Source organism: Arachis hypogaea, chromosome 11, assembly GCF_003086295.3.
Source record: "Arachis hypogaea cultivar Tifrunner chromosome 11, arahy.Tifrunner.gnm2.J5K5, whole genome shotgun sequence".
NCBI classification, from domain to species: domain Eukaryota; kingdom Viridiplantae; phylum Streptophyta; class Magnoliopsida; order Fabales; family Fabaceae; genus Arachis; species Arachis hypogaea.
In genome coordinates this window covers 128,303,668-128,313,753 of record NC_092046.1, presented here as the reverse complement: position 1 = coordinate 128,313,753, position 10,086 = coordinate 128,303,668, and the positions used below count along the sequence as shown (strand labels likewise).

Genomic DNA, 10,086 nt, shown 5'->3' with positions numbered 1-10,086 from the left:
TGATTCACCATAGCCATTGGATTGGTATGCATCATAGAATGGCTCTTCTTCATAGTGCGTTGGTGGAGGTTGTTGCCATGAAGATTGATCATATGCATATGGCTCCTCCCACCTTTGGTCATCCCATTCTTGATACACATCTTCATTATAGTCCTCATTTCCTACAACATGTTGATAACCAAACTCATAGCCAAAGTGAGAATTCATGATAGCAAGAGAAAATAAAAATAAAATCAAATAAGAGGCAAGAAAATTAAATCCTAAAAACTAGTAAGAACTAACAAAAGCAAACATATTCACACTATTCACATATATACAATAACCAATAACATAACACCATTGCATTCCCCAGCAACGGCGCCATTTTGACGAATGGATTTTTGACGGTTTAGAATTTCACAAATGAATTCTCGTTGCAAGTATAGTTTCTAAACCAATCACTAATCCTTTCATACAAAAAGTTGTTTGTCACTAGTACAAACCCCTAAAATTTATAAACCGAAGTATTGGACCTCGGGTCGTTCTCCCTAGGAATTACAATAAAGTGTCTTGTTATTGGTTATGAGTTATTTTGGGGTTTTGGATAAGAAGCATGAAAAGTAAATGGCAATGAAAATAAACTAAAAACTATAAAAGGCTCTTGGAAAGGTGTGAGAACTAGAAGTCCTATCCTAGTTATCTTTCTCAATTGTGATGAGAATTGTTCATTGCCACCACTTAGTTAACCCTTACTAATTAAAGGAAAGTCAAGTGGATGGATTGACTTGAGCCACAAGTTCTAGCCAACTCCCAAGGGAACACTAGCTTTAGTGCACTCCAAACCAATTAGCAACTTCTAATTATCAATCAGCAAAGACATTAGATAACTCAAGCATCACTAATTACTCTACCATAGCCAAGAGGAACAAAATCTATACTAAAATCTAACCAAGCATTTCATCAAACACTTGGAAGGCATAAAAGAAAAGCAAAGTAAATTGATAACAAAAATAGAATCTAACAACAATTATGGCAATGAATTAACAACAACAATTAAAAGGAACACAATTATCATGAAGTACCTCTAATTGCATTATTGAAAGAAAATAAAGAGAACAAGAGTATCATGATTACAAAACCTAGAAACAAAATAAGAGGAATTACAACAAGAGAATAGGGATAGAAAGAAGAACCAAAGTGTAGCAATCATCAATTGAAGATAGAAGTAGAAGGAGACTTGAATTAAACCTAGAACTATGAGATCCTAATCTAACCCTAATTCCTAATCTAATTCTAGAGAGAAGAGAGAGCTTCTCTCTCTAAAACTCTAAACTAAAAGTGATTATATGTCAAAAGGTGATGATAATGATGCCTTCCCCTTAATCCTTCATCCCTTTATTCCTTTCCCTTAGCAATTTGGCGCCAAAAATGGGTTCAGAAACCCTCTCAAATCGCCAGGCACGTGTTGCATTAGTGAGGTCATGTGCCCTCATCGACGCGTGCGCGCACGGTACGCGTGCGCGTCCCTGGCTAATTCTGCGATGTGCGCGCGAGCGCCTTGTGCGCGTGCGCGTGCATGGCTGACTTTGCTTCTTTGACTTTTTATGCTTCTCTCCACTTGTATGCTTCCTTCCTTGCTTCCTTTGATCCATGCCTAGCCTATTTCAATCCTGGAATTACTAGCAAACACATCAAGGCATCTTATGGAATCAAAGAAGAACTAGAATTCATCAAAATAAGGCTTAAAAGGCATGTTTTTACACTTAAGCACAAATATGGGAGAGATAACAAAATCATGCTAATTCCTAGGCTAAATGTGACAAAGGTTATCAAAATACTCTAAATTCAATGCGAAACAAACCGTCAAATTGGGGTTTGTCACCAAGGCATTGAGTTCCTTGGTGAGCATAGGGTTCTTCCTCCAATGTCTCTGTTCTAAATAACTTGGCATTTAGCTTCATGAGGATTCCTAGGTACCGAGCAACTTGCTCTTCCCTAGTTTTTTCTTCCTCATCAAAGGGGGAGTGATCCTCATAATCCATAATTTGCAGCAAAGCATTCAATGAAACTTCTATGGTTTCCTCATGAGCCTTAGTTGCCTTCCGTTCTTCAATAGGGGAGTGGTTTGTGGGTGTTGAATGCCCAGCTGCCCCATTACTGGCGTTCAATGCCAGCTTCTGTGCCACTTTGGGCATTGAATGCCTAGTAAGGCCTTCCTTACTGGCGTTCAACGCCAGTGATTGTGCTTCTTTGGGTGTTGAACGCCTAGTAAGGACTTCCTTACTGGCGTTCAACGCCAATGATGGTTCCTCTTTGGGCGTTAAACGCCCAGTAAGGACTCCCTTACTAGCATTCAACGCCCAGTAAGGACGTCCATACTGGCGTTCAATGCCAGAGTATCCCTTCAGATTCGGCCTCAGCTTCTACAGTGATGGCCTTGCACTCTTCTCTTGGGTTCACTTCAGTGTTACTAGGAAGAGTGTTAGGAGGGGTCTCAGGGATTCTCTTGCTCAGTTGATCAACTTATACCTTCAGATTTCTGATGGAGGACCTAGTTTCTGTTATAAAACTGTGAGTGGTCTTAGAGAGTTCAGAGACTATGGTTGCTAAGTCTGAAAGGCTCTACTTAGAAGTCTCCATATGTGGCTGAGAAGATGGGAATGGTTTATTACTGTTAAACCTATTCTGGTTTCTTCTGCTTTAATTATTGTTGAAGCCTTGCTGAGGCTTCTGTTGATCTCTCCATGAAAGGTTAGGATGATTCCTCCATGAAGGGTTGTAGGTGTTTTCATAGGGTTCTCCCATGTAATTCACCTCCTCCATTGTAGGTTGATCTGGATTATAAGCATCTCCATCATAGGAGGTGTCTTGAGTGCTGCCAGCTGTAGCTTGCATTCCAGTCAGATGCTGAGAGATCATATTGACCTGTTGAGTCAAGATCTTGTTTTGAGCTAATATGGCATTCAGAGTGTCAACTTCCAGAACTCCTTTCTTCTGAGCTACCCATTGTTCATAGGATTTCTCTCAGAAATGTACATGAATTGGTTGTTTGCAACCATTTCAATGAGTTCCTGTGCCTCTGTAGGCATTTTCTTTAAGTGGAGTGATCCACCAAAAGAATGTTCTAATGACATCTTGGACATCTTAGATAGACCATCATAAAAGATACCTAGGATAGTCCATTCTGAGAGCATGTCAGGAAGACATCTCCTGATGAGTTGCTTGTATCTTTCCCAAGCTTCATAGATGGATTCACCCTCTTTTTGTTTGAAGGTTTGAACTTCCACCCTGAGCTTGCTCATCTTTTGAGGTGGAACGAACTTGGCCAAGAATACATTAACCAACTTTTCACAAAAGTCTAGGCTTTCTATGGGTTGAGAATCCAACCATATCCTAGCTCTGTCTCTAACAGCAAAAGGTAAAAGCATAAGCCTATAGACCTCAGGATCAACTCTATTGGTCTTAACAGTATCACAGATTTGCAAGAATTCAGATAGGAATTGATGTAGATCTTCTAGTGGAAGTCCATAAAATTTGCAATTCTGTTGCATTAGAGAGACTAACTAAGGCTTAAGCTCAAAGTTATTTGCTCTAATGGCAGGTATGGAGATACTTCTTCCATAGAAGTCAGAAGTGGGTACAGTGAAATCACCAAGAACTTTCCTTACATCTCCTCCATTATTCTGATCGGTTGCCATGTTTGTATTTTCAGCTTCTTGTTTGAAAAGCTCTATGAGGTTTCCTCTGGAGTGTTATGCTTTAGCTTGTTGTAAACACTTCCTTAAAGTCCTCTCAGGTTCAGGATCAGGATCAAAGAGAGGTTCTTTATCTCTATTCCTGCTCATAAACAAGAAAAAAGAAAAACAAAAAAGAAAGAGAATGGGAGTTTCTATGTAAAAGTATAGAGAACTCCCTGTGAGATGTGAAGAAGAATTCGAATAGAGGGGTAGAAGAATTCAAAAATTAAGAAGTAAAAAGGGAAACTAGAATTAAAATATTTTTATTTTTATTTTATTTATTTATTGAAACCGAAAAACAAGAAGGAAATGAAAATCTAATTGATTAAAAAGATTTGAAAATTGAAAGATGATTTTCGAAAAAGAAGAGAGAGGAAGAGGTAAGAAATTTTCGAAAATAGAAGAGAGAGGAGAGTATTAAAGAGATTTCAAACTTTTAAAATTAAAATAAGATAAAGCAAGTAACTAATTAAGAAAGATTTGAAAATAAGATAAGATACAAGAGTTGAAAAAGATTTGATTTTAAAAATTTTAAAATTTAAAATTGGAAAGAAAAAGTCAACAAGATAAGATAATAATTGAAAAGATTTAAAAAAGATTTTGATTTTGAATTTTGAAATTAAAACAAGATAAGATAAAGATTTGAAAATAAGTTAGGAAGATAAGATATGGTGAAGATTTGAAAAAGATTTGAATATGAAATTTAAAATTAAGATAAGATAAGATAATAATTTGAAATTTAAAGAAAGATAAACCAAAGATAAGATAAAGATTTGAAAAAGTTTTAAATTTTAAAATTTAAAAGAAAGATAAGATAGGAAAAAAATCAAATTAAAAGAAAAGATTTGAAAAGATTTAAAAAGATAAGATTTGAAATTTGACTTTACTAACAAGAAAACACCAAACTTTAAAATTTTCAAATCAAAATAAAAAAAAAAGAAAGCAAGATTTTCGAAATTTTTGAATAAAGATAGAAAAGATATATTTTTTTTATTTTTCGAATTAATGAAGAAAGAGAAAAACAACTAAAAGACACTAAACTTAAAATTTTTAGATCAAAGGATACTAATTTCCGAAAATTAAAAGGAAAAACACCAAAAGACACCAAACTTGAAAATTTTTAAGATCAAACAAAGAAAAGAAACAAGAACAACTTGAATACCAAGAAGAACACTCAAGAACAGTTCGAAAATTTAAAGAAATAAAGAACACACAAAGGACACCAAACTTAAGAACTGACACTAGACTCAAACAAAAGACAAAGAAAAGATGGATTTTGAAAAAGTTTTTTTTTTTTAAAAAGAAAAACAAAAGACACGAAACAAAATAGTAAAAAGTACCTAATCTAAGGAACAAGATAATCCGGTAGTTTGTCAAACTCGAACGATCCCCGGCAGCGGCGCCAAAAACTTGGTGCACGAAATTAACTCTGCAATATTCGAACAGATAGACCAGCAAGTGCACCGGGTCGTCCAAGTAATACCTCAGGTGAGTGAGAGTCGATCCCACGGAGATTGTTGGTTTAAACAAGCAATGGCTATCTTGTAGATCTTTGTTAGGCGATTAGAAAGGAGGATAGTTGTCACGATAAATGCATAAAACAGATAAATAAATAAAACGTTACTGAATAAGTGTGAAATCAGTGATGATATAACGGTTGAGGCTTCGAAGATGCTTCTTCCTTCTGGATCAACTTTTCTCACCATATACTCCACCTTCTGATGATTCATTCCATGGCAGGCTGTAAATGATGAACGCCGGGTCAGCGGTCATTAATCTCCTTTGCTTCAGATCAAACGCCGGGTCAGCGGTCATCCAATCTGAACGAGGGTGAAGCTCTAGTAGTCCATTCCCTTGGTGATCCTACTCAAATCGCCACAGACAAGGTCAGATCTTCCGAATCAGAGAACGCTGCTCCTTGGATTCTAGCCTATACCACAAAGGCCCTAATCGCCCCGTACCTCAGCTGAACTAATGTCTCGAGAAGTCCCAAATGAAGTCGTGGATTAGCTGTCTAAGAGATGTATAATCAAGTTTGTGGTTCAATACTATCCCGTCAAGGACTCGCAAGAACCCATGTGAAATAGAGATGACGGTCAAGTTACACTCCCAATTCATTAGGATGAAGAACGAAGATACATCTTAGAATGGAATCAAGCATAGATTGAAATAGAATAGTGATATTATTAATTCATAAGAATCAGCAGAGCTCCTAACCTTAACCTAAGAGGTTAGTGATTCATATTGTAAAATAATGTTCAAATGTAAAAGTGGGGGAAGAAGATGAGCCGATCCCTAAACAAGGGTGAACTTCTCCTATAAATACTAATCTGCTAACTAAGAATTACAGAAATAAGATAAACTAGTCTTGTAGTGCAAAAATTCACTTTTCGGGTCCACTTGGTGAGTGTTTGAGCTGAGCTAAGGGTGTCTCCACGTCCTAGGACCCTTCTTGGGCATTGAACGCCAGCCTTGGACTCCTGTTTGGGCGTTGGATGCCAGCTGCTCCCTTTTGAGCGTCCAACGCTTGGAAGAGGGTGAAGAACTGGTGTTGAATGCCAGTTTTGGACCTTCACTTCCAAAGCAAAGTATAAACTATTATATATTTCTGGAAAGCTCGGGATGTTAGCTTTCCATAGTTTTTCAGACCGCGCCATTTAGACTTCTGTTGCTCCAGAAATGCTCCTTCGAGTGCACGGAGGTCAGATCCTGACAGCATCTATAGTCCTTTCTTTGACTCTGACTCAGACTTTTTCCAAAGCTCCTCAATTTCAGCTAGAAAATACCTGAAATCATAAAAAAATATACAAACTCAAAGTAGAATCCAAAAATATGAATTTTGCATGAAAATCTATGAAAACATAATAAAACTTAAACAAAACATAACAAAAACTATATGAAAATGATGCTAAAAAGGGTATAAAATATCCGCTCATCAGTCAGGCGATTAGAAAAGATGGTTGTTTATTGAAAGCATAAATAAAATAGAAAAGAACGAAATACCAGGTTGGTGTGAAAACAGTGATAGATATTCAGTTAAGGCTTCAGAGATGCGTATTCTTTCTGGATTAACTTTTCTTACTGTCTACTTCAATAACGATTGATTCCTTCAATGGCAGCTGTACGTTATTAACTCTTGTCCTCTCATCAAGTTAACTCATGGCTTCCCACTGTGGCCAAAGGTGAAACCCTAAGCAATCCACTCCCCTTCGCGATCCTACTCAAAACGCCACAGACAAGGTCGGATCTTCCGGATGAGGGAATGCTGCTTCTCTGACTCTAGCCTTAACGCCACAGAGACCTAAGTAACCCACGGTCAACGAGATTTTATGTCACATATCCAAAGTTTCCCAAGTACGCTCTTGGAATCCACAATGGAATATCTAGCTTTAGCTCAATGCTATCCGGGTCAGGACTCGCACAGAACCCAAGTAGAACAAGGATGAATATCATGGTTCCTCCTCAATTCATGAGATGAAGAATGAGAATGCATAAGAGAATAGAATCAGACATATTGAAATAGAACAGTAATATTATTAATCCATGAGAATCAGTAGAGCTCCTAACCCTAAGTTAAGAGGTTTAGTTGCTCATAGCTTACAGAAAATAATAGTAGTAATGTGTCGGTGCTTCTCCCCTCCTGGTAAGCATAATCCTCAGGAAGAAGGAAGTCTCTTATTTATAATAAAATACTAGACCTAAAAGATGTTACTCGTAATTAAAAATTACAAAAATGTGAAAAACTAAGCTAAAGGGTGCGAAAATCCACTTCCGGGCCCACTTGGTGAGTGTTTGGGCTGAGCTTGGGGTGAATCCACATCCTAGTACTTCTCTTGGGGCGTTGGACGCCGAGTTTGATTCCTTTTGGGTGTCCAAACGCCAAGCTTGCTCCCTTTAGGGCGTTGAACTCCAGAAAGGGAGTGTTTTGGGCGTTCAATGCCCGTTTTGGACCTTCATTTCCAAAAACAAGTATAAATTATTATATATTGTTGGAAATCCCTAGAAGTTAGCTTTCCAACGCCATTAAGAGCACATCAATTGGATCTCTGTAGCTCCAGAAATACGTGTTTGAATGCACGGAGGTTAGGAGTTGACAGCATCTGCAGTCCTTTTTTTACATCTGAATCAGACTTTTTCAAAATTTGCCAGATTCATCCAAAAATCACCTAAAATCATAGAAAAACCAAAAAGACTCAAAGTAGCATCCAAAAAGTAATTTTTGCACTAAAACCTAATAAAACTTAACAAAACATACTAAAAATACTGAGAAAATAGTGCCAAAAAATGTATAAACACTACTAAAAAACTAGTTATTACAGATGGATATTTTCGACGGATTTTATCTTACGGAAATACAGACCGAATTTCAGAGGAATTTTTTGTTGGAAAACAAAAAAATTGAATTAGCATAAATTACAGACGGAAAAGAGAATCCGTCGATAATTCTGTCGGAAAAATTAATTTTTTTAGTGAGAAATGGTTACAGACGAAAAATCCATCTGTAATTAAATGGACAAAAATGCTGCGTTTTATTAACTTATTACAAATGGAAAATCTGTCTGTAATATAAAATTTTCCGTGGGAAATATTAACTTAAACCTAAACTCTACTTCTATCCCCTCGAGCTCCACAGTCCATACTCCAAACGAGCTTCACAATCATCTTCCTCTCCATTCACACTCCAAATCTTTCTCCTCAGCGCCGCATTCTTCCATCACCGCTTTTTCATCACCACAGTCATCCACCGCATTCTTCCATCATCAACACCTTTGGGACTTCCATCACTCCCGTCGTCGTCAATCATCACTCTCGTTAAACCTAACTCTACTTTTATGAGTATAAGCTTTAATCCTCTTTCAGTGACTTTTTCTTCTCTTCAAACTCAACATTGATGTTGAGTATTTAAATTTTCTACTATATTTTCTTCCAATTAGTTTAATTGCTGCTTGATTTCATTTCCGATTTGGAATTAAGCTAGCGTTTGCTTTTGATTTTGTGATTTATTTGGTTTGCTGTGATGAATTTTTATTTAATCAAAGCGTTTCGAATGATGCATGTAAGCTGTTTGATGAAAAGCCTCAGTAACGGGATTCTTCTCTTTCATTTCCTTCTGAGCTTTTTGGTTCCAAAGAGTCTCAACCATCACCTTCTTCTGTAATTTTTGGCTCTATATTTTCTCCTCAGTCACCTAAGGTCAATGAATTTTCCTTCATTTTTCCTTTTTCATTCTTATTTATTTAATTTATTTTGTTTCTATCTTTCTGGATTTCATGCTTAGGTTGATGATGATTTCTCCTATGTAACATATTTTCTTTTACTTTTGCATTTGCTCTTTGATTTTGTTTTTGTTGTTCCTGCAACATACTTTCAAAGAACAAAGATAAGCATTTAATTTGTACATAAAGATGAATTGAATTCAATTAGATTTTCCAAGTTCTTTGAATCATCATAACAAAGTTTTCATTGCATATATTTAGACTCATATTAATAAGCATCTCTTAGTGTTTTTTTTTAATTTTATTTATTTATTTATTTGTGTTGAGTCAGGTATTAGGTAGAGAATCTCTGAGTCATATTAATAAGTTTTATTTATTTATTTTATTTAGTTACTATGATACATTTTTGAAGAATTACAAAGACCTTGCAAATACACAGAATTGGATTCAACCATTACTTGGTAAGCATTTATTCCTCCTAAGATGACATATTTTTCTTTGAACCAAATCAAGTCTGCATTAATATCTCTCTTTATCAAAAAATTTGGATTTTGGATCTGCAGTTGCTCTGTCATATTCAGAACAAATACTAGATGGGAGTTTATGGGGTTCGGAACAAACTTTTTTACTACTTTAATGTTATGTAATTGAATATACTTATAAAACTATTTTACATTACATATTGAATTCATCTTATTTTGCCTGATAGATTAATTAGCATTATATATATATTATGAAGAATGATTTTATGAATATAGTGTTTCTTTTCCTTATCTATTTATTAGAACGGAGAGAGAGCAAGGGATTAGGAGGGTGTAAATTAATCTTTATTTAAGAGCTTCAGCAGTGAATGGTACAACCATTTTTTGACATAGTTTCTCACATACTCTTACCTCTTCGCTATCTGTCTATCTACAGCGGCCATCAACAGGTATCCATCAACCAACCCCACTTATTTATCTTAAACTCCTTCTAGCTGTTGCGAAGGCCTTAAGGCAAGTAGCTGAAGGAAAAGCTTTTGCTCAAGCTGAGGCTGCTGAATGGAAACGGAAATTTGAGTTGGAGAGGCTGAGGAATCTGCAGTTTGATTCTACAGGTTCTTATAATTAAATAATGCAAGTTTCACTTTCTGTTTACACATTTCCTGTTCTATA

The 10,086-nt window shown here is 36.1% G+C and overlaps 1 non-coding gene across 1 annotated transcript; it reads left to right on the top strand.

The window, feature by feature from the left end:
- The first annotated feature begins 3,171 nt into the window (after positions 1-3,171).
- LOC112724783 (small nucleolar RNA R71) lies at positions 3,172-3,275 on the top strand. The gene has a single exon (XR_003163929.1). It is a non-coding gene; the product is annotated as a small nucleolar RNA R71 (small nucleolar RNA).
- The last annotated feature ends 6,811 nt before the right edge of the window (positions 3,276-10,086 follow it).